At 35.2% G+C, this 27847-nt stretch overlaps 1 long non-coding RNA gene across 4 annotated transcripts in view; it reads right to left on the reverse strand.

Annotated features, from left to right (window-relative positions):
• Window positions 1-27847, reverse strand: part of LOC150011211 (uncharacterized) — a 112179-nt gene that overhangs the window by 73624 nt on the left and 10708 nt on the right. For 3 of the 4 annotated variants that reach the window (XR_016510649.1, XR_016510650.1, XR_016510652.1), the window contains exon 2: window positions 10464-10668. The exons of the other annotated variant lie outside the window; for it this stretch is intronic. This is a non-coding gene — a long non-coding RNA (uncharacterized LOC150011211). The remainder of the gene's footprint in view (window positions 1-10463; window positions 10669-27847) is intronic. 4 annotated transcript variants of the gene reach the window in all.

A 27847-nucleotide genomic window follows, 5' to 3' on the forward strand; every position in this document is an offset into this window, starting at 1 on the left:
TTGTTCTTATATAAACGATATGTTTACATGCATGTAAACACATTTACCTGGGAAAAAATGAGCTTATATATACTGGTGGTAAATTCAAATCACTTTACTATATAAAACTTTGAGTTAATAAATGTCACATTAAAATGAATTCTCTAATTGCCTCTGTTGGTTTTTGATGCAGAGCCATTGTATTTTATACAGTAATTACACGTATCTATTACATATTGTGTCAACTTGATGGTAGGCATTGGGTTAAGGCATTTATATACATTATGTAGTTTTTTCACCCTAACACACTCTACATAGGTATTATTAACTCTTTTTTGCAGATGGGTAAGCTAAGATCCAAAAGTATTAAGAAAATGTCCCAAGTTCCCACTGCTGGTGAATAACAGAGGCAAAATATGCATTTAGGGCTGCCTGCTTACCAATTCAAATCACATTCATTTAAAATTTGCATTAATTCAACAGTAGCATATGTTACATGGTTTAGGGAGCAAGTTCAAATGAGTCTTATCCTTTTTGAAATATTAGGGTTCCTTTGACCAGAACACAAACTGATTCAAAATATGCAACTGTTTGAAAGCAACCAGGAGCTTTACATTTAAAAAATTGTCTTTAAAGGATTTACAGTACAACACAGTATCCCATAATGTAGGTTACTGAGAATTATAAATTGGTTTCACGGACATGATTATTAACCAAGGGTTGTCTTCAGAGCCCCTACTGTGTGCACACCACTTCTTATGGAGGAAACTCTGTGAAGGCAGAAGGGAAGTTTTGACATGGAAAAAATACGATAAAAAATAAACTACTTAAACAACTGAGTCCTGGCTGGTGTGGTTCAGTGGATTGAGTGCCAGCCTGCAAACCAAAGGGTCGTTGGTTCGATTCCCAGTCAAGGCACATGACTGGGTTGTGGGCCATGGCCCAAGTTGGGGGTGCATGACAGACAACCACACATTGATGTTTCTCTCCCTCTCTCTCTCTCCTTTGCCCTCTCTCTAAAAAACTAAATAAATAAATAACTTAAAGATATCCCTCAGGGAGCCTACAATCTATCCTTTTGAAAGAAATCAGCATACAGGAAGCAGAGTCAAATTAATCTTAGAATACATTAACAGTACTTAGAAGTAATAAAATAAATCAAAAATTTTTTCAAAGGATTAAGTCCCTCAGTCTTTAACTCAGTCTGACCTGCTTTCCCCACATGCCAATTAGAGTTCAAAGAAAAGATTCATACACTTCATTTACAGATCCGTTGAACCTTGGGCACAGTGATAAATCCTTTATAAAGCAGAGAGATAGCTATATTTATCCTTAAAATTAACTAATTTGCACACTAAAGTTAAGTGATTTGCCTAAAGACAATTCATTGGGATGTCTGATAAAAATCCTTAACTTCATTTCACATTTTGCATCACTGACCTCTTTTCCCATTTTAAAGTCTGCGGTGTAGAAAATGCTCATGTCAAGAAAGATTATTTTAAAAATCTTGACACAAAACAAGTTCACATCTACACACAGAGACAAAAAAAAATTCACTGAAATATTTAGAGAATCTCATGGTAAGAAAAGAGTGTTCCAAATGACATGACTAGAATGGATAGCTGAAATTTATGGTGGAGATTTTTACTTAATCTATGCTTTGAAAACAGACTTACATTTATTTCACAGTTGTTTTAGAGAACCCAGCAGCACCGAAAGTAAACACACCCAATAATCAAACTGGTTGGCTGACTCTAGTGTCTAAATTCAACTCTTTGCTTAGGTGATTTTATGAATGCATGTGGACACACACTCACATTTTGTGTTTATGATAGCGAACTCTCTTAGGCTGTCCACGGGACATTCAGCAAACTACCTATAACCACTGGGAAATAAACCTTTCAAGTTTTCAAGAATAAAGGAATTGCAAGAATAAAGGAATTTTACATTAAGCATTTTCGAAAGGCTACAGCTAAGAGGATAATCAAGACAAGACAATCCTGAAGGTGACTTTTCAAAGCATATTATTAAGTAATCATCACTATAATACACACTAATTTTATTGTAAAAACACGGGGATAAACTTCATTGATTAGACAGTAAATAGCAATGACATGCCTGGTATTGATACAGAAAATAAGACACAAATGGTCCAAGCAGGACTTAATGTCCCTTTTATCCACTTAGATTCAAGCTATTTCAAGCACTTCATGTTTTCCTGGGCCAGTGAACAGTACTTGAATATTTTTGTAGCTAGGATGTAAAAAGTCATTTTCACAAATTTTTTATTTAGAATATTAGATTCTATTGTAATTTTGCTGGATTTAAACTTATCTTAGGGAACCCAAATTACACAAAACTTTGGGGACAGAAATTAGCATAATTGATATAATTCAATTTTTGGTAATTATAAGCCTCACTTAAACCCAAATTAAATATGCCAAACTATAATTATGTTCAAATTTACATCATGAAAATTATCCCCATTTTGCTCGTGGCATCTTAAAATATCTAATAAGGGATCTTAGACTCTTAAGTTTGAGTCAAGAGGCCTTATTTTCACAGCCTTTGGGAAGAAGAGGCTTGTTACACAACAAGCATAGTTTTTCAGCCTCTTGGGAAAGGAAAGATGGGTCCATTATTTTTCCACTATATGATGTGAAAGATTTGTACTATAATCTTTGGGTATCTCTAAGTCACATTGCCGTTAATGAGTGCCGAGTGCCAGAGCAGATGGTAAAAGATTAATGCTTTCTTTGGAAAGAAACCTTAAGCAAAGCAAGTTATACTTTAGGGCAAAGCTAATGGGAGCCAAAGATACAGGAAAGACTTGTAAAGCTTTTAAAACTGGTACTTTAAAATAAGCACTGCTTTGCTATCTATTTTTAAATGATTAAAGATGAAACAATCTGAAGGCAATGAGAACTCCCCTTGTAGCCCTATGAGTTGCTCATTGATTCTTAGGAATCTTATGATCAAACTTTATTATTAATTTGTGATAGAAAAAGAAAACACCCATAAAATACGACTCCGGGTAAGCTGTCTGTTTAACCATCCTGCTATTAGATCTCATTAAATTAGATAGTTGATGTGATTAAATTTACAAGGTGGTTTATTTTTATCTTTGGGACAGTAGCTGGATGTAATCTGGGATGTATATTGGTCAAGAAACACATGAGTCTGACTGAATGCATGGGGTTGGCACATTGTCAAAGCACATGATGAGTTTCTTACAAAAAACATATGACTATATCTCCAGTTGAGTAAAATATTCACATTAATACGGGAATAAGGCAGAAGAACCCTGGCTGACATCCCATCTGTTCTTATGAATTAAATTTAGAAATCATATGTAATATAGACATTTCTGTCTGAATATCATAAAACCCTGACACATCCAGGCTTTCATTAGAAAGCTCCACAATGTGACTTGAATAACAATCCGTCTTAGCTAATTAGTATTTTCAGTTTAGCATATTCACTTCCAGACATATTGCTGTTTGCACATGGTAATTTAGGTAAATAGATACCATCCGCAGCTGCATCAATTAACACTGCTAATCAAAACTGAATTCAGGTAATTAGGCACATTTATGCCAAAAAATGTGTAATTTTGGAGAAAAGCTAGATTTTTCAGTAATATGTCAATAAGTAAAAATCTCCTTTTACTTATGATGATGAAGAATGAGGGGAGAGAAATTATCATTAACATATACATCATGCAGACAGAGTAAAAATTCCTAAATTAAATCTTAAACTTTAATTGGTCTATATTTTCAGAAATTGGATCGTATTTTTCATAAATGTTTTCCTCAATGTTTCCACATAGTAAAGTTGATTCACATCTGTCTAATGGTTTAATCATCATCATCAAGCAGGACTCAAATGGTTAATGAATTTTCGAGTATTTATATCATTAGAAGAGATGTTGGTCAAACTTGCTCTTCCATCTTGCCTCACATCTCTTATGGAAGACGCTCGCAATGTGTCTTTTTGTATTACACACTCCAGTTTTCTCTGCTGTGAAGTACTCATCTGCAGTTAGACTCACAACAGTAGTTTCTTAGTTTCCTGCAAATACTCTTAAACTCCCCTGATTCTACACAATATCCTTTGGTTATTTTTTTATTTATTTCAAAATGAATACTGTGAATTATTTTTCCTGTTTTTCTCTAAACATAAACCAATCTGATTATTTTGATTAAATTTTCTCATCAAGCCCTGGCTAATGTGGCTCAGTTGGTTGGATGATCATCCCTCAAACTGAAACCTTGCTGGTTCAATTCCCGGTCAGGGCACACGTCTGGGTTGCAGGTTAAGTTCCCAGTCAGGGGAGGTACCAAAGGCAATGGGTACATGTTTCTCTCTCACATCAATGTTTCTCTCCCTCTCTTTCTCCCTCCCTTCCCCTCTCTCTAAAGAAAAATAAACAAATAAACTTTTTAATAAATAAATATTCTAATCAAGTCAAAATCCAGTTTAACTATTGGTAAGTTATAAATGATTAACTAGTGACTAACAATTATGGGTGAGATGAGACTGATAGGCCTAGAGTAAAAGCTAAGTAAAAGAAAAATGGACCATTTAAAAAAGCATTCTGAAATATATATGGAAATACATATATATCTATAGCTATATCCATATCCATATCTATATCTACATATGTGTGTGTGTATCTCAACTTTTTTCTTTTCAGACTTTAAAGCTTAGATTTATTTCTTAGTGCCAATACAAGGCATTTATAATGAAGTATAGAGTCTAGTGCCCCTCTAAATATAATTTAACAAACATTTTCTTAGACCCACCATGTATCAGGCACTCTTCTAGGCCTGTGAGTAAATACAGAGATGGATTTAGACCTTCTCACTTCTCTGGGCCAAGCTCAGAGAGCTTATAGACCAAAAAAATCAACTTTCAAAAAGTGGACTCAGTGTCCAAGTGAAAATTTGTCAATTTCAAACGTTTGGAACTTCTTTGGCTAATTTTGCAGAGGCTTACTTTTAGGGTCATTTGTTAACTATTTTGTGCTCATAAAAATCAAGAAGTAAGAACCAAAATTATTTTCTCAAATGGCATAATGTCTTTTTTACATGTCGCAGTAACCCTATATAACTTGCATTTCTGTTTCTTATATTTATTGAAAACATATTCCTTTAAACACATTTAGTATAAATAATATACTATGGAACAGAAATCTAACGGACTCTGTGCTCATATCCAGTTTCAAAAGCAGCAATTATAAAATGTGAAGGCACATTTATCAATGGCTTGACAAACTACTCAGCCAATGAAAGTCTATGAGGTAGAGAGCGATGGTCTGACTTTGACACTGTTCAACATCATTATTTACAAATTTTAGATGAAAGGTATGTAAGCACAAACACTTTAAAGACAATGTTTAGAAGATCCTAATGATAAATATTTGGGGAGTACAATTTCTGGTCTCCACGAAATTAGCCAACTGAGTCCAGGTCACTGGATGAAGGAGGAAGTAAATAATGTCTGGCCTTCTAACCCACTCCTCTCTTACTTCCTTAGATGTCAATCAGTAGACAAGTAATTCATTTTAGTAAATTTTTTAGTCTAGAGAAAGTGTTTTAATTCATCTAAAAATCCTGTGCTCATAGTCTTCAAGTTTCAGCGAAGTGGAAATCTTTAAGTATTATGAAGATAGCTCTAATGAAGAAGGTCTTAAAATATGGGACCAGCTTCCAGTTATGCCGGGCCACTGACTACTGGCTGTCTGACTTCTGTCAAACACTCTCCCGCTTTGAGCCTCAGTTTCTGATCCATAAAACATGGCTCATAGACACTTCCCTGGGTTGGAGGGCATACCTGGAGCATAGGAGGTACTCAATAAATAAATACCTATTGAAACCGAATAAAGGTCAGTCAGTGAAGGCTCCAGAAATACGAATGCTAAAGGAATTTTAGTCAAAGGTATCTTATTAAGCAGTTCTCTGGATTCCAAAATAATATGTGGAGGTGATGTGATAATTTTGATGCAAATAGCATGAACGTATCAATAGGCCACACACCACTACACTACATTTGGAAGGTTTCCACGTCCCATGAAAACTAATGCTAGGGAACTAACCTTCAAAATTAGCTGGAAAGGTAACACCAGAATATTTATTGTCTCTGGAGTATTTTTATTATTTTGTCAAACAAATTATAAGAAAGAATTCACTTGATCAAAAAATTACCCAAACAATCTAATTCTAGAATCAGTGTCTGTTAAAAGAGAATACTACCTTGAAACATTCATAGGTGACTACTTTTTGAATATTAATGATTTAGAAAACCCTGAAAACCCTTGGATTTCTCAGTTGTTAGCTCTCTTTAGCCTGGTACGACAAAACTGCTCATGGTCAGCCTACTCGAAACTTTTAATGGAATTAATTAAATTGCTGACTCACAAATAGTTCACAGTGAATAAAATGACACCACTGATCACTTTTTAAGCAACCTGCCTTTTAAACAGAAGAACTCCAAAATATGTGGTTGTAAAAATATCAAACAGACTAATTTTGGCTTGTTAATGTAAAGAATGTTATTTCACAACTTTGAGGGAAAACATCAGGTCTGGAACAAGATGGATTAGAGGGGACAGACTGCCAGAAACAAAGACAGCGAAGAAATAAAAATGTCTTCTAAGCACACTGAAGCAAAACAAATGATTGGATTTGGGATCTAACAAAATATAATCTTATTTGTCTTTGCTCTTTCAGCAATTCTGTTTTCTGCACTAAGACAATATGAATTTTTCCTTCTTGAGCCATGATTTTCTTTTATGGAAAAGATTGCTGATAATTAATGGCAAGATAAAAATGAATGTTTGTTGTCAGTAGTTCGGCACATTAGCTTTTTGTACTTAGAAAATGTTGTGTTTAATGTAAGTTTTAATGCCAAAAATTATTTTCATTTAGTTCTGGTAAGAAGTGAGACAAGAATAATCAAATCAGAGAAGATTATTTAATTATATCTGAAGAATTAATAGTGCTTATTTTAGGAATTTAATTTAGTGGTAGTTTTTACTTTTTAGTGAAAATTACTTTTAATAAGAAAACAAGTATTATCATGAAACTACTAGATTTTTTTAAAGGCTGACAATTCAGTGTACCAAAGCTAAAGCCAATAATCTATAGTTTATCAGGCAAGGTACAGAACCATGCATTTGTTTACAATTTGCAGTTAAGTTCTAGCCATGATTAAGAATTAGGAAATTATCTGTATAGCAAACAGATCTTAGTTAAACATATCATTAATCTATGCTGCAAGGTATTATCCTGCTCTCTAGAGGATGCCAGAGCCACTTTGCAAACTGAATAATCTCAGTCACTCTATCACAAGTTTTTCATCTTTGACAGGCCTGGAGTAGAAACTTATCTTGCAAAAGGATGTTAAAAGAGTACATGAAAAGCTTGTGCAAAAATAAACGATAGCACCTGAGGCTTCTTAATTTTTACATTATAATACTTTGGACTTTCCTACCTTGACACATTCAGAATGAATTCTTTGATGAAAAGAGGGAGAAATAAATTACACATGGAATGGAAAGAGCCTTTATTATCATTTTAATAGTCCACAGACACATAAAAGGAAGATGCATTCACTCTGTGGTGGGACCTAAAATCTAAAAATACTCACTGACTTAGTAATAAAAAAAATTTAATATGATATGAAAAATGGAAACAGTTTTTTGAAGCAATGTGAATATGCAACATTCCAAATGCTTCAAGATAATTTAACGAAGAAAAATAAAACCAAAACCATTAAATGGCTTTGTAAATAACTAGTTTGTTTCTCCTATGACATTTTTTTAACATAATTGAAATACTGAATATATCCATGGACTATAAGAGATCATGGGAAACAAAATTCCAGACATCAAAAACCATCAATTTTTATGAATACCTTCATAAGCAACCATACCAAAGAGCCTCCATTTTCAGAAGACAGCATGTAGATTAAACATGGATATAATATGCAGTTTAGGTGGTTGGCATTGGATTAGAATGTTATTACTTCCTAACCTTTTCAGGATATTCTAATGAGATCATGCATTTTCAGTGTGTGCAGATTGCCTTCAGGCTCCCTGCTTTTGTTGGGACGGTAGTTTTGATGTTTTGAATGAGGAGAGTGATGCCTGGGATTCTTCCCACGTGCTCCCAATTATCTATACATTATTCTATATTCTTTGCCATGGAGATGCTCTTGCCAGAGCTATGATCCTCCCAAACAGCATCCCATTCAGATGTGCAAAAATGAAAATTAAAATAGGAAGGGGTGTTTTAAATTATTATTACTTGAATGACATACGACCTGTTCAATGTTTGCATTTAAATTGGCCAGAATAATTCAGCTCTGGCTTTTAATTTCAGAAGGGTTAATCACCCTAACAAAGGTCAATCAAACTTTAATCTTGAATAAAATTGCTACAGCCCCAATCACCTGCAGGACATTCATTACATTCCTATTTCCATGCAAAAGAATGCATTGCTTTCATTATGCATCACTAATCTTCTAACTCTTTACATTAGCACATTTTACCAAAAATATTAATTCCTTTGAAACTCTGACAAGAGTTCATTTCTACACATCTCAGGAGATAATCCTGTTTAAAGGGACGGGTGTATTAGCTGTGAAGCACTTTCCTAGTCCTGCCTAATCCTCATAGACCTTCTTTACTCCAACCGCGTTTATACAATAGCAAATCTCAATTACACAAAACATTATGGAGGTTTAGGTTAAAACAACATTATATTATTTTAGGAATTTAATCCTCCCTATTGTCTGTGATTATACCATTCATTTACTTGTTTCTGTCCATAATGATTACCATGTACAAAAGTTATTGATTTGGCAGAAGCAAATGTTAACCATATTTGAATAGCAATAGAAAGACTTAAATTCATTAATTCATTCACTTGACAAATATATATTGTGTGCTTATTATGTGCTGGTTACTAGGAGGGGAGAGATGCAAAGTCAAACGAAAGTAGAATTTCTATCATGAGAATAACATACTCTTACGAAAATGATGCTGGAATATAATAAAATAATTAGTTAAAATGTCACTTTCAGCCTTTCTTATTAATGCCATTCAATTTTAGAAAATATTAAAAATCTAAGTCAAATTTTAAGCAAAATCTCAATAAGCAGTTTAAAAAACATTATTTGGACATGTAAGGGCTTTAAAATTCATAATCCCATGAAAGGATTCATTTTTTAAATTTGAGAATATGAAATCTGATTGTCAAATTTTCAAATGAGGATACTCAAACTCTCTAACCTCCTATAGCTCTGAATAAAACCATGAGAAAGTTTAAATGGACTTGTTAAAAATATACGTGCTATAAATTAATTTATTTCCAAAATTATTTCATGATGTTTAAACACTGCTATTAACACAAAAGACAAACAACAATGGGCAAAAATGAATTTTAGGGTTTTCTTTCTTTTTCTTCCTTTCTTTTTTTCTTTCTTTCTTTCTTTCTTTCTTTCTTTCTTTCTTTCTTTCTTTCTTTCTTTCTTTCTTTCTTTCTTTATTTGCCATGATATAGTGACCTAGATGACCATATAGGGAAAATAAAAGAACCTTAACATATATCTTCAATTACATAGCAAATTGATTGCCTTGGTATTAAAGCAGTGGTGTGACACAGCATAAATAAGCCAGGCTATGCCTTCTGCATATTTCCTGATGTGCTTTCCTGTCTCTGAACTCAGAGGAAGCACATAGGCATATACACGGAGGCACATGTCTCTCCTCACTAATATTCATGTTCATTCATTAGCAATATGTAATGGCTATAATTTGGGAAACTCCCCAGAGCTTGAATATCCAAACAAGCAAAGCAAATCACAATGAAAAGAAAATACAGGTATAACAGTCCACGGCCAGGATGACATCGGGGGAGAGCACATAAATTCAAGCAATACAGGTCTTTTAAAATATTGTCAAAAAGTACAATTACTTTGTTTAATTAAAATCAAGACTTCAGTTCTCATGTCCCTCACTTTGAGCATTTCTTGAGACTAAAATAGAACCTCTATGTCTTCTATAACTACACTTGCTTTTTTTTTCACTCCTGCAACTAGGTTGACACAATAGAATGAGGCAGAGCGATAGCATTTACCATACTGAGCAGAATAAATCCAATGCTACACAATGTAAATGCTCAATTGATAGTTGTTGCCAAATAGTTATTCTGAAACCTGACAGAGATTAGCTAGACACAACAACAGGCAAAACTCTCAGTATTGAAAGCTACTTCACTATATATTTCTGAATTTCCAGATTTGGAAGGAAAAAAAAAACAAAAAACTCAAAGCTTTCATAGAATATGCTCTACATGCTCAAGGAGCATATGGATCTTTTTATGAATCAGTCTGGTCATGAAACCAAAAAGAACGCACCAACCATCACACAAAAATCTTACTAAGAAATCCCAGGATGTGGAATTATGAAAGAAACATACCTTTGGCTGCACCAGTTCCCGATTTCTCATCTTGCCTACACAGCTTTGCCACTCCACCTTGAGCAAAAGTCGACTCCGTGTCCCTTGTGATCTTTGTGACAATGCCATCATATCACTGGCAAATTTTTCGATTAAACTTTGCAAATGTAGTAGCAACTTTGTTAATTATGATATTAGCCATCTGGCAGGTACAATCAGTCAACCGCTGTAGGAAAGCCAGACAAAGGGACATCTAATCATTTTAACCAGAGCAGATAGATTTTGTTCCTTTCTCACACGTGTCACAGATTCGATCCCTTCTGCCCTCTCCTCAGCCGTTGACTGTCAAACTGAGATTCTTCGAGCTCCTAGCTTGCCTTTATCCTTGCCTTGGATCTGAAACTCCCGGTTATCAGGAAGACATGCGTCACCAGCTGTCTCAGAGCAGGAGAGCAATCAGGTGAATACTACTTATTATCTTGCGTTGCTTTCTGAGCAGTGACAAGATTGATTTGGGACCAAGAACAGGTTCGGCTCTCAGACATGTAGTCTCTCGGGTTTCAGTGCAAGCAATAGGCTATGTGCAAAGTTGCACAAGGGAGGACTTCAACCCCAATGTTAAGGATATGGAATACAAGAAATTTAAGAAAAATCTTAAAAAATCTATCAGAGTTCATTTTTCAGATGCCTCTGTATTTCTTTTCCCACCTTTGTGCTGCCTCAGTAATATCTAAGGGCAGACTGTTACCCAAAGGAGACAGCTTCTTGGGTAGGTAGCCTTATGTCAACTCATGGAAATAATATTCTGATATTATTGTTTCCACCCATCTCTTTTTCATCGAAAACAGTACTCTCTAAGGCTCCACTTCTGGAATATACCCTCACATACAAGTTCAAATCACATTTATACAGAATAGTATAAGAATCTAATTTGGGCATCTCAGCTAACAATCATTTGTACAACAATATTGAATTGAGAGATAGACTGGTTATCACGATGTGTGAAAATTGCAGTTACAGTACAGTGTACCCATTAACCATTGTATGTACCCTAAATTTACACTGTACTTTCACATGATGACATGCCTATAATGGAGGTTCCGAACTACCTGTACTTGGTTTATTTAGCCTTAAGTGCTGAAAAGGTAAGTGTGTTTGGATGCAATATAAGATATATGCCATGGGGTTCAGATGATTTAGGGATTCCCAAACTACAGGGCAAAATAGTTTCATCCTAGAAAGATAAAACGTTTTCTTAAATCCTACCAGCACAGAGATGGGAGGGGGGAAGATATGGTTTTAGGAATTTTTAGAAGATATATATTTCTGAAAGTAAGTTATTCTTTCTCCTTTATGTCTTGCACTGATATTAAGACATGAGTCAAATGTCATAAAAGCAAGAGAAAAAGAAGTCAGAAATGTGAGCGAACAGGAGTGTGCTGTGGCACAATGTCAAGAACAAAAACATCTTAGATATGAGTTTTTACTAATGTTGTGTCGGGAAATAAGCTGTGCCCATCCCATTCAGCACCATAAACTTGGTGACTAGAATGGGGCTCAGCACATAGTAGTTTCTCAAGAAATACTTGATGATGAAGAATGAATACTTTCATTGTATATACCATCGTCCTCAAAGCCCAATCCACTTACTTTTAAAATTAAACAATGCAAAAAAAGTCACTCATTAAGCCTGTGTTGATTACTATATATTACTTACCATATATTCACTCAAATTATATCATTTAAAATACTGAAAAAAAGTTCATGCAAAGATTTAAAAATAGACATTTCCTCTAAGACTACAAAATAAGTTGTATCAATAATGCTCTCACTCTTAGCTTCCATGAAAATAATTCAAACTCAGAAAGTTAGAATGAGTGAAAAAGGTCTTTACTCTTTGACTGAACAAAAGGTTTTCTCCTAGGAAATACAAAGAGAATAAAATAGATTACATACTCAAAATTTTTCATTGCAGTAGCACCCATAAGAGAAAATGGAAACAACCTAATGTCTCCAGTGAGAGAAGTTATTAAAGAAATTATAGCAATTACTCATACACACTCATTATGTGATGAGGATGACTGAGAAAACCAACTTCTGTGACTATACTGAATGAAAGAAGCAGAATACGGAATTGTACATATATTGATTACTGAGTACCTTTGAACAAAGATTGGAAGGAGGAAGACCAAATAGAAAAAATGTTCTGTGGGATTAGAAAGTATTTTCTTCTTTACAAAAGCATGCCTTAACATGATTACAATTGTTAATTAAAAAAAAAAAATTTAGGAATAAAGAACCACATCTGCAAGATGTGGGCACAAATTCCAACTCAGAGAAGAATCACCTTTCTCTAGGGCATGCCAGAGCCACACCCCACAAATGTTTATTATGTGAATACAATGTGTAGGTGTGGAGTTTTGTAAAGATGGGAGCAGTCAGTGAGAACAGGGCAACCTAGACTTGAAAACCCTGTCTGTGGAGAACCATGTGGCTCCCTACAGACAACCAAGCCCCACTCTGCTGCGGATGATTTTTGACGTGTGCCACAAACCATCTACCACGGGCCCTTTGTACAGCCCTTCTTAATCCCTCTGATCACTTGAATATGTTCAATTAAGTTTCATATGTATATTCATGTCATTTTTGCCGTCCTGCCTGCTAGTTGTAAATTCAAATGCCTACATTCCTGCCTCTGTTATGCTGTAGTAGCAGGAGCCAGACGCCCTGCTTCTGTGCTGTTCCTGGCTCCTCACTTACTGGCTCTGGCACTTTAAGCAAGTTGTTAAACCTCATTAAGGCTCAGTTTAAAAAAACAAAAACAAAAACAGCAACACCTTGTAATGGTCCTGGAAACATTAAATAATAATACATGTCAATGGCTTACTACGTCATCGGTATCTAGTAAATGTTCTGTCATTGCTAAAGAGGCAATGGAATTGCAGGGAAGCTGTCCAGCCCAGCAATAGGAGCCAGGGATCCAGAATCAAGCTTTTTGGGTCAATTCCGATCCTGGCTTTCTCACCTAAATAATTAACAACAAGAATAACTTCCCCACAGAGCAATAAGAATTAAATGACTACTATCAAATATTTACCCCGTAGTAAATAACATTTGCAATTATTAGTATTACTTTCCTTCCCAGGCTAATTGGTTATTTCTTCCTCATTGCTTAACTACTGTATAGTACAATTCAATCAGGACCTTGTGAAGACCAGAGAATACCTTTAGTCACATGTTTGATAATAGGTGGACAAAGCTCTTCGTTGCAGTACTGTTTGTAATAACAAAAGACTGAGGATGATGTAAAAAGTCACCAAAGGTAACTGGTTAAACAAGGCATGCCCGTACTGTGGAAGACCATATAGCCATAAATGAATGCAGAAGCATTGTTATGAAACCATTCCTATGATTGATTTTAAGGGAAAGAAGAATGGTGCTGAACCATGTGCATTCTATGCGATCATTTTGTTTAATAAGAATTTTATACATGTGGTTTTTATATTTAGAGAATATCTCTGAAAAATACACAAGAAACTTCTAACAGTGGTTGCTTCAGCAGAGAAACTGGGGCTTGGGGGATAGTAGCGGAGAGAAAAATACTCTTTATAGTATATTCTTTGCTATTTGTATGAATTTGTTATATATTACGTATCCTTTAAAAACATTAACAAATTTCATTTAAGACATTTCATTATTCCTACTTAAATGTGCAACCTGTACATTTCAGTTTCTTTTTAAATAAAAAAATCCTGTACAGCCCCCACTTTCCCATGCTAATGGACACGATTTGCCAGCTTATGTCTGCCCAGCTGATGCACAGGATGCGCAGCGCTGTGTTTCTGAAACGTAACATGACCTCACTACCTTTTGCTTTGAACTCTCGTTTCAATGCTATTTTCAACTGCTTTTGCTACATGAGTTAATTTTCCTCACCCAATAAATGCCAAACTGTTGATATTCCTGCCACACCTCCTTTCTCAAAGGATGTCTTCCTTAGAAAGGATTTAATTCAGCACGAGAGACAAACTGCATTCCTACATTTTGTACAATTCTGGAGTCGTTTCAAGTAAGGAGTCCTCTCTTTGTGTTCCAAATGTATGACTGTTTGTCCTCAGCCAGGCGGTTTACTCTCCAGGCTCAGTTTCCAGCAGAATGTGCAAAGCCAATGGCTTCTAACGGGGCACAAGATACAACAGAGCCCATACACCCAATATATAATAAATTGTGAGCTTATCACCTTAAAGTCTGATGTAGGCTTAAAACTTAAACCTTTTCTTGTATTTTCAAATATGTAAATTTGAGAACTCATTGCTAATCATAAACATTATCTAAACAAATGTCAATTAATACCTTCATTGTAACCTTCCAAGTGATGCATTTCCTCCCTGTTTGAAACAAATAGTCTTTTCTACTTTTAAAATGTACAACTACCAATTATTGTACTAGGCATCAGAATGCTTGGCTTTACCACGGGGAGATCTTAGGCAACCTGTGGCTTCTATTGCTTCAGCTGTAAAACAAACATTGAACTCATAGGGGAAAGGTGATGATTAAATGGGCTAGTTAATGCACTAGACACAATGGTCAGCACTTGGGAGCACTTTATAATGGGTGCTCTCATCAGTGGCATTGTCATGGTCATCATCGTTAATTTTAAACTTCATTAGGTGGTCAATCGCAGCTCTAGGGTATGAAAAGTTTCTGTTTTCCTTTTCCCCCCACGTGCTAATTTTTTTTTTCCAGAGCAAGTCCATACAGCAACTGGTAATACGTATCCAATAGATCAGCACTTCTCAAGCATCCATGATCATGCAAATCATTTGGGAATCATGTTAAAAAGCAGATTTTGATTGAGCGGGTCTGGAGTGGATCCTAACAGGCTGTGGAGTGAGGCTGCTGCTGCTGACAGCAATGTTCCAAGGTTATACTCCACCATGGATTTTCAGAGGGTTATGAGCTACTAAGTTGACTTCATGATCCATAATGTTCATTTAAAAATAAGATAGCCTTAGGAGCCGAGGCTGTTTCTCTGGGAGCTTATGGGTGCAAGAGATGTTCAAGAATCGAGGCCACATTTGGCAGTCGTAGACCAAAAGGTATGGTCAGAGAGCCCATAAAGGGTTAATGTTAGGAACTATATCTCCACCAAGACACACAATATAAATATTTTCTTCCCTTCCTTCTTTTGAACATAATGTAAGAAAACCACCTTTCACATTTAGATAGAATAATGGAGTTCAAGTAAATTATCCAGTTATGATTAGGAGGAAATAAGCAAGTTAAATTAAGAATAAATATGGGTCAGAATTGATGGAAACAAGAATGTATGGGTAGTAATTTAGTATCTTTTAAATAAGTTCTAATATGGGAAGCTGCATGAACCTGGGAATTAGTTAATCAGTGAACAAGAGAGACATCATTCCAACACAAACTAGACTTTTAAAGACTTGTAAATCTCTCTCTCCCTCTCTCTCTCTTTCTCTATGTGTCTATGTTTCTGTCTCTGTCTCTCTGTTTCTGTCTTTCTGTCTCTCTCTGTCTCTCCTCTCTCTCTCTCTCTCTCACACACACACACACACACACACACACACACTGAGGCATGAAAAAATGACACTTGGGTTTGTGTTGATCCTTTTCATGAAGGCAAGGCAAACATTATATTTTTCAGAAGTTCAGGCAGCACAGAATCATTATAGACTAAGAGTATAGGCGTATTTGTCTCAGTTTTATAGAAGGGACACAGCAGTCAGGTGTGTAAGATAAACTGAAGCAAATAAAGTCAAGGAAACTAACTGAAATGCATTGAGAGAGCACATAGCTTAGCTGGTTGTTAGAACTTTTCTTTCCAATTGCAGTATTAACAAACAAACAAACAAACAAACAATAACAAAAAATACAGAAAGCATACCCCAGCTGGCCACAAGATAAGAAAGACTGGTTGGAGGGGAGTAACACCACCTTTGTAGTTCTTCCTCAGGAAGGCTTGGGTAACCTTCCTGCACAGTTATTCTCACATTCCATATGGAGAGTACAAAAATAGTGAAGAATATCTCCCCAGTTCAGAGTATCGTATGTAGGCTTGAGAGATATTTTGAGTGAAAGAACACTAAGTACTTTAGAAATAGGAATATTTTAGGGTTATGGTTAGGGATCAACTTCTTGATATATTTTTTCTATAAATGTTTCTAAGGAAAATGTTTATCCTGACATTTTACTAATAATTATTAGTACTTCTAGTGTATCTATGTTGGGATAAAGACATGTTCAATAGACTAGAAGGTCATATGACAATATTCCTCCTCTCAGAAAAAAGACCTTTTCATAACTCTCTCAAGGGCTTCTGGCTCTTATGAAACATCAGTTTTTTTGCTCCGCTGAAATTATTCTGACAGCTTTGACATTACATTATCATCACAAGATCATGGTATACTTCAAGATAAACAAAGATTCATGGGGAATTAAAAATAAAAAAAAGAATTAATACAGTTTCCAAAATACCAGATTAGACTTTCAAAGGTTACTGAGATAAAAACTTGATATTTTCCAGTTGAACTAATCATAACTTTATATGCTTTAATGTGGGCAAGCAAACAATACATGCTGTTCCCTGAACATTCCTCCACTCCCACCTCACACAAGAACCTACACATTTAATTTTAAAGATTTGTTGAAAAGAAATGATGTTATTTTAGCATCCAGTGACCTAGAATGAATTCTCCATATGGATTAGTTCTGATTCGAACTGATTTTCTCTGCAATTCAGTTTCCTTCACTCCCATCGCAAAGAAGAATATAGTTCTATGGTAAATTTTTCTAAGTAGGTTGTACACCTTTTGCTCTGATGTGATCTTTTTATAAGATAGTAATCTATCATACAATTTACTGAATGGAAAAGGTCAGTTGTTCTTATTTTCTATGCAAGTCTGATCCTACAAAGCACACACACATTTATACACACTTAGTTCAATACTCCCAAGTCTGGTGGTCCCTTACAGAGTAATATAATTAAATTGCTTTGGGGGTTTTTTATTTTTCAAGAAAATTTACTATCACAAAAGAGAGAGAGAGAGAGAAGTCCAAAATGAAAAGTGGAGTTTGTAGCATAGTTTTAAAGAGCTATTTTTGTTTGTATGTGTAATTATCCATTTATTTTAAGAGTTCCAGCCGGAATGGGAGTTTGGAAGACTATGCATTAAGAGGAAGGATGAAACAGATGCAGAACACAGTTAAGATCAAAGAGCCCCATCAATTCATTCTGAGAGTCAAAATCCAGCTGAGCCTCAGAACTCTGTCTGCATAATAAGAAAGGTTGACTAAAACATAAGGATTAAACAGATGAGCTGTCTCCCGTGGAGGCGAGGGAGGAAAGCCCCACTGAGACACTTGTAAAGACACTTTGGAAGAGCACACCTGCTCCTCCACAGTCAAACCTACTGGAGACCAGCCGGCCAAAGTACTAAACTGCTAGTGTTAAGAGAAAGGAATATATGTACCATGGATGTCTTTTTATTTGCCATGATGTGTTCAGTCCAGAAAGAGGAAAAATTAATCAATTACCTCTATTTTTCCAAGGTGACTTACTAAGTGCTTCTTTTTCAAAACTGAGAAAAAATAGGTAGTGCTAATTTTCCTATGTGGTGAAATAGTATTAGGGAGATGTCTACATTATGATCAAAATCTGTTTCCAATGAATAATGTTTTTCTTGAGACAAGCTTGAATTATATTGGTAAATACATGTGAGCTCCATTTTCCATTCTCAGGAAATTATCATTTTTAGTAGCATGAAGTATATTCCAATTTTTATGAACACCATGCCAGGTTACACTCATTGCTATGCTAAATTATATACTTTGGTGCTATATAGCAAGAACACTGCACAAGCATCAAATGCACTTAAGGTTCTGCGCCTGTGACAAATGTTACATTTATTCTAATAATCTCACCACAATGTTATGTTGTAGCTACTGAAAGAAAATTATTCTAAACATAAAAACAATTTTCTTTTAAGAAAGCTAAGCAAGCTTGGCCTTTAGCAACGGAGACCGACTAGGGGAAAATGTATGGAGTTATAACATTAGATCTCAAATAAAATTTAAAAACTTTACCTTTTTTATGGATTAACTTGCTCAAGCGCTGCATGTATAATGGTTTAAATATGTGATAAATAGACCCAAATATGTGGTAAGCATTAGCTTTGGTTTTATTCACCAAAACAAATAACCATGGAATCTCTGAAGAGTAGAATAAGTTGCAAAATGTTATAAAGTGGCTTCGTGGAGTTGAAGTCTAGTCTTTGACCTGCTCCCTAGCAGTCTGATTACATTCTCACTACTCAACCAACACATTTTTTACAATGCTGATTCCGTGTAAGGCGCTATGGGGGATACAGAGAATAATTACACATCAACCATAAGCAACAACACTAAACCCTAAGCCTCAAATGTATGATATAAATTAATGCTGTTGAAGTGGACCATTGTGGGATGAAGAAATGGAAGTCTTCATTTAAGAGGTGTGATTTTATTTAGAACATAAGAGATGAGATAATGAAGAAAATCTGGCTAGTTCATGGTAGGGAACCATGTGTAGGCTTGGAAGAGGTGAGAATTGGTTTTCTAGGGAGAACTACAGACACAGAAGAACCTAAAGTCTGAAATGCAAGAGAGCACATCATTCCACTGGGCTAGAAAACAGAGACACTTGTGTGATGCTAAAGAGGTAAGAAAGATAATTATAAGGAATCTTTACTAGTGCATGAACTACACCCCCCCCCCCACCTCTCAGTCTTTCTCAAGATGTAGTCTGAAGAAGTACCTGGCATTCCTATTGAAAACTCAGATGACTCAGACCCACTCCAGAATCTTCAGGGGTGAGAACTGAGAAACTGGATTTTTGAACAAACTCAGAAATTAGGATACTATTTTAATCTCTTGGCGGCCACAAGGAACCATTAAAGTATTTAGGGAGAAGTGAACCAAAGAATATGTTAGAAGGACTTTGGGAAGAGAGGATTCAGAGACAAAAAGAAATACTGGGCAAGAAGTCCAAGTCAGAATTTTGTATTGTAATCTAGGTGTGTACTAATAATAATTATTTTTGCTCCAAGTAAACATCAATATTTTTATTTCTCTCAAACATATAATCAAAACCTCATCAGAATTATCCATGTATCAATATTCTAATATGTTTTTAAGAATGACTTTGGAGTTCAACTTACTTCAGTAAGAGATGACTATTATCTTAAAAAAACCTTTTTAATGTACACTATTTTACTTCTGATAACTCTAGTTAAGTATCTATTTTCAGAAGGTCTCATTCAATTCTAACCCTTCAGATAAATAAACATTAATTTGGTTATCATTAGGGACAAAGTATATACCTGTGAAATAATTAGAAAATAATTTTTAAATGTGTGAGACATAGAATAATAATTTTTAAAAAAGAGTGGGCCATCAAAATATCCATAATAATTTCTCTGGTATTTCCCAAATCCTTATGTAAGGTTATTCTCCCCTCACCCATAACTATAACAAATATGTAAGCACAGATTTCAGAACATGTATAAGTATCTTCAGCTTTATCAGTGCTGTTTGTTCTTTCCCCCCGACCCCACCCTAGGACTTATCACCCTGTAGCCATGTAAAAACTGCAAAAATTAGAGGTAAAAATGGTAAAGTTCAATGGTATATATTAGTATTTTAACAACATTGTTTGCTGTGCTAATTTTCATTTCTTTCTGTTATCAGGAAAACTTGTTTATTCATTTAACAAATACTATTGAATTTCTCTGAGGTGCTAGGTACTATATTTGGTACAATTTTAGGTGATGGGGATAGAAGATGAGCAAATGGAGAAAGCCCCTCAATAGACATAAGCCAGTTTCTTTGTTTTAAGGGTTGTTTGTTTGTTTGCTTGCTTTTTTCCCAGTGAAAATATTACTATAACATTACCTAGCAACATTTTCTGGGTCCACCATAACTATTTTAACATCTTAAAATACTTACTCTTTGTTTTTTATTTCTTTTTGCTCTAAAAAAAAAAGGCATATACCCTTTACATACATAAAGCTTATAACTTATGTGCATTTTGTTTTCAAATACCTTATAGAGTATAAGGTAAAGCTACTGGACAGCAAAAAAGAATGATAAAAACATATTAACGTTTGCTCTAGTTAAGTCTTACCTGTAAAAAGCTTAGAATGAAAAGGAAACCAGTTCAATTTAAAATTGAGGCTACATAAAATCATATTAGAAACATAGACTGCTCCCCATAGACTACTTGATATTTCTTATTTAGTTGACATTGATCATGATTTACTCTTGTCCTGACTTAATTGAAAAATGTCATTCAATATAAATACTATCATGCAACATTGCCGGGTGTGCCGGTGATTAGTGTCATAGCTTTAGATGTGAAAACAAGTACTATTAAAGGTATCATAAAACCAGCACCCCCAAAATACTGAAATTGGCCCTAACTCCTCACAGTGTTCGTGAAGCTGCAGAATAGAAGTTTTCTTTTTTTTCTCAAAATACTTCTATTTCATCATCAACAGATGAATTTATTAATTTCATTATTCAAATGATTTTTTTCATTTTTGTAGGCCCCAAGGTTGTCTCACTAAGATCAGCTCTCTCCATGTGTTCCATAAAATATAATCAATTTCTATTATAGTCATGAAAATGGTACTTGTCACTTCACTAAGAAAAAAAAATCAATATATCTTCCAAGGTTGAATAGGCATTTAATGCAATGAATTGAAAACTGTTAGAGAAATTTAGCTTGCCAGGGGTTTAGGACAAGCTAATCGAAATCCAGAAAATTCACAGTAGGTTGTCCAATGAAATATACAGATATTCCATAGAAATTAATGTTTGGGCATTAGAATAACCTGTCCCTTCAATCTTGATGAGAAAATGGATTTAGAAAGGCAAAATCTCCAAGGGAGTCTCTATTGTAAAAAACAAAAGTGAAATCCATACACCAAAAATAATTTCTTGAATTATGGTTGATAAATAAGAAAGGCTTCATTCTCTCATTCTCTTTTCAAATAAAATTTATCAGATAGAGAGATACATTTAGAGTTGCAAACTTTAAAGGTCAGAAACCTCTAGGAATACTGTCTTTGAAAATATGTTGGCTCCGAGTTTCGTAAATTATTGCAGTAGTTAACTCTTGAGCAAAAATGGTGTCATAGGGTTGGATAATCCAAGGCACATCTTGTCAGTCCCTAATCAGAGAGGACCCCTGACCCTGCTTTCTAGCTTCTGCCAGGAAAAAGGAAGCAAAAAGGAAGCTTGCCCCCTGACAACCTCTTGTCTGCAGCATAACTCTTCCAAACAGAAAATTCTGTCTTGAGCTGAAATCTTCTAAAATAAAATAAAATAACTGTCCTCTTTTGGTTCTAGTCCTATATTTGGAGCAATGTAAAGCCGGTCTGTTGCCTTTCCATTGAATCAGCCCTTTCAATGCATGTGGTCAACTATCATTTCCTCCAACCCTTTTCTGAACATAACTTACCTAGTTCCCTTGCACATTTCTTCTAGCACAGCATTAAGAGTGCACATGGTTTCAAAAATTCACAGTCTTATCTTCCAAGACACTCCAATTTACCAAGGCCCCCTTTAATTTGTATCACCAAAAACAAACATAAGAAAACAAGTCCAATAAGCAGAAAATCCATTGAAGCCCTGGTTTAATGTGCAATAGTTGGAAACGGCAATATAAATGTGAGTTCCCTCTCTTTATCTCTCTCTCACAGCAGCTTCCTTGGACTTGTTTTGGGTTGAGTTTGTGATTAATTAGAACAGAAGCTCTATGCAGGTGGGAACTCTTGTCTGTTTGGCTTACTGCTCCATTTTCAGTACTGGGCATACAAAGGGACTCAATAAATAGTTGGTGAATGAATTAGAAGAATAAAGCAGTCATCTAAAGGGATTAGCTCTTCACTTATTTGCATTGTTGACAGGCCAGCTCTTTCCCTTTCTATATTCATGAAACTGATATTTTAAAATCTAAATATAGGGCTTTGTATCTGCTAAATATTGCCTGGGTTAAGACCAACTGCTTGCAATCACTAAAACTATATTAGAATGTATATACATGAAAAAAAATTGACCAATGCAATAGTTAGCCTATGAGACTTGATGGATTCAAAGTCATTTTGACTCTGTCATAACCCATAGTTTTCAACTATAAACATCTCTCTATACGTTAATTCATCCACTTGTATTCCTGCTGTAATCAGCTATTTCCTTTACTCTTCAAAATGACATTTATTTCCTACATGAGACAATTGAGGCACAGCAGATTAATAACTTGCCCTGGATCGCACGATAAGTAAATACCAGGGTCGGGATATAAATTCAGGTAACTTAGGACCAAATTTTATATGTTTTTCACTATTCTATCCTTTTCTTTTTATGAAATCAAAAAATAATGAAAAATAGAAAATAATGTCAAGGAATATCTAAAGAGAGATACTTTGAAATAACTGGTATCTTCCTGGTAAAGAGAAATACAATTTCCCAGAATTTATCATAAGCTACTAGTAGAAATCCATTCTCCTTAAAATATGTCCCCTTCTCTGGTCTATAGTTTCAAACAATCAGAGATCAAAATCCTAAACAAATTTTAATTTTGAAATTTATGTCAAATTTTGAATTTTCACTTCTATAATAAAAGCTGATTAAAGTAGAAAACAATTTTAAAAGTTTAGGAGAGGAGAAACAAGATCCCAATCATGAACTTCATGTGAATAAACCATGTTTGCACAATGACAAATCAACCACTAAATTTGACTTAAAATAAAACTGTGTATGAGAAAGTAAATCAACATAGCCACTTGTTTGGTGGGAATGAGCCAAGATAGACTTGGAATAAACTGAATTTTTTAAAAAAATTGGAGCATTTCCGTGGGTGTCATATAGAGAGAACATGCATGACAAATGTTTGTAACACCTACCGGGTTTCTAGAAGTAACTCCTTATGTGATAAAATATTAAGGCAATTAATTTTGACCAACGAATTCAAGCAACTGCCAATTTAGTGAAAATATTCTGCTTAAATAGTCTAACATTCTACGGAGACAAACTGGATAATCACTTGTTTGAATTATGGCCTTATGACCATACAATGTACTAATCTTTTTAACTATCTTGAAAATTAAATTTCTTATTTAATAAAAGCACATGATGGTTCATCTTTATTTGCAACAAATCTGTGGATGCTCAATTCATTTTATGATTTGCTCAATTACAAAGTAAATAAGTGACTCACAGAAATCAGTTTTTAGTTGGCAACAATGAAAACCAAAGATCTTATTTTCTCTGTGGGCTTAAACAACCCCTCTCTGATTTTCATGAATAGGATTTCTTAATGCCTCCTACAATTGTTGGCACTAGCAGAAAATGTTTTTCATAGTAGTTTAACTGTAACTCACTAAAATTACAGTTATTTAATTTCTGAGGTCGTCAAACAGATCAAGTTAATGAAATATATGTGGTCTGTACTGAGAAAGTCTAGACATTGTTAATATGAGAATGGTTTGCATGACCTCGATGTAACCTGGCAGCCAAGAAGAGGGGACTGGAATGCTCATGTTTGAACAATGATGACTTTATCGTACTAGTCAGTGGGGGTGCTAGGCGCTGTTGAGTGAGCATGTGTACTGTGTGGCCAGTGCATTCAAAATGACTGAGCAAGTAGAGCAATGAATGTGCATCAAATTTTGATCGAACATTCTTCTGTGGAGACTATTCGAATGATTCAGAAGGCTGCAGCTCTGGGCAACCAGTGATTGGCAGCTTCATCATGACGACACACCTGCTCATGTATCATGTCTCTAAAATATTTGGGCAAAACATTGAATCACCCAGGTGACTTAGCCTCCTACAGCCCAGATTTGGCACCCTGTGACTTCTGGCTTTTCCCAAAAACCAAAATCACCTTTGAAAGGGAAAAAATTTCATATCACATTAATGAGATTCAGGAAAATATCATGGGGCAGCTGATGGCAACTGGAAGAACTTGTGTGAGGTCCCAAGGTGCCTAGTTTGAAGGGCACTGAGGCCTCATTGTCCTACGTACAATGTTTCTTGTATCTTGTATCTTCTTCATTAAATGTCTCTATTTTTTTATATTACATGGCTGGATACCTTCCAGACAGACCTTGTATTTCTTTGTATTTAACATGGCACATCACTACTTGAAAGATAATTATACTGAAACTTCTGTAAATGAGTTTCCTCCATTGAAAGTCTTGGAATGTAAACATGCTTATGTTAACTGATCTGTTCACTAATTAACTTACTCGACAAACCTTTATTGATCATCTACTATGTATCAAACACTATGCTACATCATGGGAATTTGAAGAAATAAGTCACATGCCTTTTTTTCCAGGTAGATATAGTCTAGTAGGTAAGCCATAGACATGAGTATCAAATTTCAACACGGGGGAGTAAAAATAGCATAACAGAGATTTAAGTTCACAGTTCACACCAGTACCCAGACTTATGAATATATTTGTTTCCAGAATGTTCTGACATCATTCAGTATTGGTAGGGGTTGGAGAGGGTGGAGGAGAGGGGAGAAAATGGTGGGGAAAGAAAGAGAAAGGAAACCAGAGGAGTAGAACCATCTGAATTGTCCATCCAAGAGGGTTTCATTATAAGGTGATTTCTCCTACATGGTAGGCTGTCAGCAAGAACCTTGGAGGAAAGTAGAGATTTTTATGCTAACTACATTGAGGTCCTAAGATGTAAAGTGACATATTTGCATTTAAGTGGTTGAGAGTAGAACCAGGCCAACAAGTTTAGTATATAGTCTACCACGTCATACTCCAGACAACATATTAATGAAAAAGCTTTTTATACTTAAAAGCAGACTTCAAAAAGTTTCTGCGGCAGTAAATTAAAGGTTTGACTTAAGACACAGACAGAAAAGAGGAACTCTAGTATCAGCTGTATGCTTATAATGGAGTCTTTATAAATAAATGTATAACTATCCTTTCTGAAAGGTCTAGTTTATTGTTACTAGCTAGAATGTAAGTGAGAATTCAAGTAATTACAAAGATAGCTGTTGAGATACAGTAATGATGGGCTCCTGGTTAAAATCCTATTTAAAGAATGAACTTTCTGAGAATTCATTTTACTACAAAAACTCAAGAAAATTAAGTCAATGACTCTAGCTTTCCTCTTCTTATGCCACCTTGCAAAATGATGAATCTGGTAAGTAGCTGATTCCTGTCTAAATATTTATCTTCCTTTAAAGCTGACTTAGAATAAATTAAGTCTTCCTGCTGAAACTTCCAGGATTGTACTAAAAATAAAAGCAATGTTTTAAGTCTTGATTATTTAGTTTCTACCATCCCACATCAACTACATTTTACTACCTTCAGCTTTAGAGTTGCCCCACTGTTCTGTCATACCACCGTATCAATTCCTAACTCTGGGTAATACAGAGTAGATCTTCTCTATTCTTGCTCCAAGCTATTCAATGATACTGAAAAATCTTCCACCACTGGCCAGATTGATGCCATTATAAAAGGATGACTTCAGAAAGTCCTTCACTTGCACCTACTCATCTCTTTGTCCTAGTCATCAAGCAGCTGTTACAAATCTTTACTGGTCTTCCTCTCTTGTCAATTCTCAGCCGACTATCTTGCTTCTTGCTTCTTAAAGAATAAAAGAACCCAAAGTGGAAATCCCTTCATTTTATCAGTTGGCAACTGTCCTTCACTTCTTCCTTCATCTCTTGGAGGAGAAACCTATACATTTTTCTGTCCCAGTTCTCTCTTCCAGGTGGATTGTGTCCTGTTCCACCTCCAGCAGGAGTTGCTCCATTAATCTGTTTCTTTCATTAGAAACATCTTTCCCGACAAATGTGCTCAACTCTCTTGCTTTCTCAAAAGCCTTCCTTTGATCCTACTGTTGCTTGTAGCTAACATTCTATTCATCTCCTTCCCTTTAACACCAAATATGTAGAAAATATAATCTGCCTACTATTAATGACTCTTAAGTCAGATTCATTATTCCATTCACTGTAATATGGCTTACATTCTCAATAATTCATTCCTTCTGAGAGGACCATAAACTATCTTATTTTCAACCAAAGGCTGATGCTTAATCTTCATACTACTTGGCAACTTCATGAAGCTTGGCACTAATGGGACTCCCTTAAGCTCAAAATCCATTTTTGCCTTGGTTTTCAGGATGTTATTCTTCCCTAAGTCTCTTTTGCTTCATTCCGTCAACTTGGACAAACCTTTCCATTCTGTTCATCCTTTAAACGTGAGCTAGTTTGCCAAGTTCCCATCATTCATTCTCTTAGATTAGGGATCAAGAGGAAAAGTGTTCTACTGTTCTATAAATACAACCTCCTCTATTCAATACTCACTCACCTATCTCAACAGGTACAAATAGGAATGACACAGTCACAGCCCTTCCGGGTTTCATACCCACATGACTGATCTTGCTACTAAGATTTTTTTTCAAGTATTTCAAACTTATTATTTATCTCCCTCCTCATCACCCATAAATTATCCTACTTCCTGTAATGGTGTCGTCATCCACTACAGTCTTCTACACGAGGACATTCAGTGCCACCTTAACTTGTCACTCTCTCTGTCCCATCACATTGAATTAGTCACTAACATTTATCAATAGCAACTCAGAAAAGTTTATTAAACTTAGCTTCTTTTGTTTAGTGTCATCAGCGTGTGTGGGGGGAAGGCTAGAGGGACTAATAAACTCTTCCTTATCTTTCCCCTCTTGTTTTTTCTTATAGCCAGGATGCATATTTTTCTGTGGTTGGCAGAGTTAACCAACATAAAACAGTATGAAGAACAATGAATTGTAAGTCACAAGCCTGTCTGAAAAGTGGAATCATATAGCTTCGGTGGTTATTTTCTACAAGATCGAAAATTCAGATACTCCTTCTCCCCTGTTTTTGCATTTCCAAAGCTCATTGCTATCTGGCTCCGTCACATCTTTCTATTTCATTTCTCTTCCTCTCTTCTTTCACGTGTACATATACTTAAAGCTCCACCGTATTGAAATTCCCACCGTTATTGTGGGGGTACCATTGCAGATGTTTTCTGGTCTGCCTAGAATAATTTCCCCTGTGTCTTCATTATGCATTTTTTAGTAAACAGACTAAATGTCATCTTTTCAGGTGAAACCTTTCCCAGCTACCCCACAGAGTCACTGAAACTAACCAAATCTTCTCTAATTCCTTGTGTGACTATTTATCCATTTTTCTATCACCCTGACTTGAAGTTCTTTAGGATGGAGAAATTTCACTCACAGCTATCTCCAGAGCCTAGCACAGTGCCTAGGACATAGAACGTAGTCAGTAAATATTGCACTGATAAATATTTTTGCTATATAAATATTTTATA

The sequence above is a fragment of the Furipterus horrens genome, unplaced genomic scaffold (assembly GCF_987537825.1).
Source record: "Furipterus horrens unplaced genomic scaffold, mFurHor1.1.pri manual_scaffold_4, whole genome shotgun sequence".
Lineage (NCBI taxonomy): Eukaryota > Metazoa > Chordata > Mammalia > Chiroptera > Furipteridae > Furipterus > Furipterus horrens.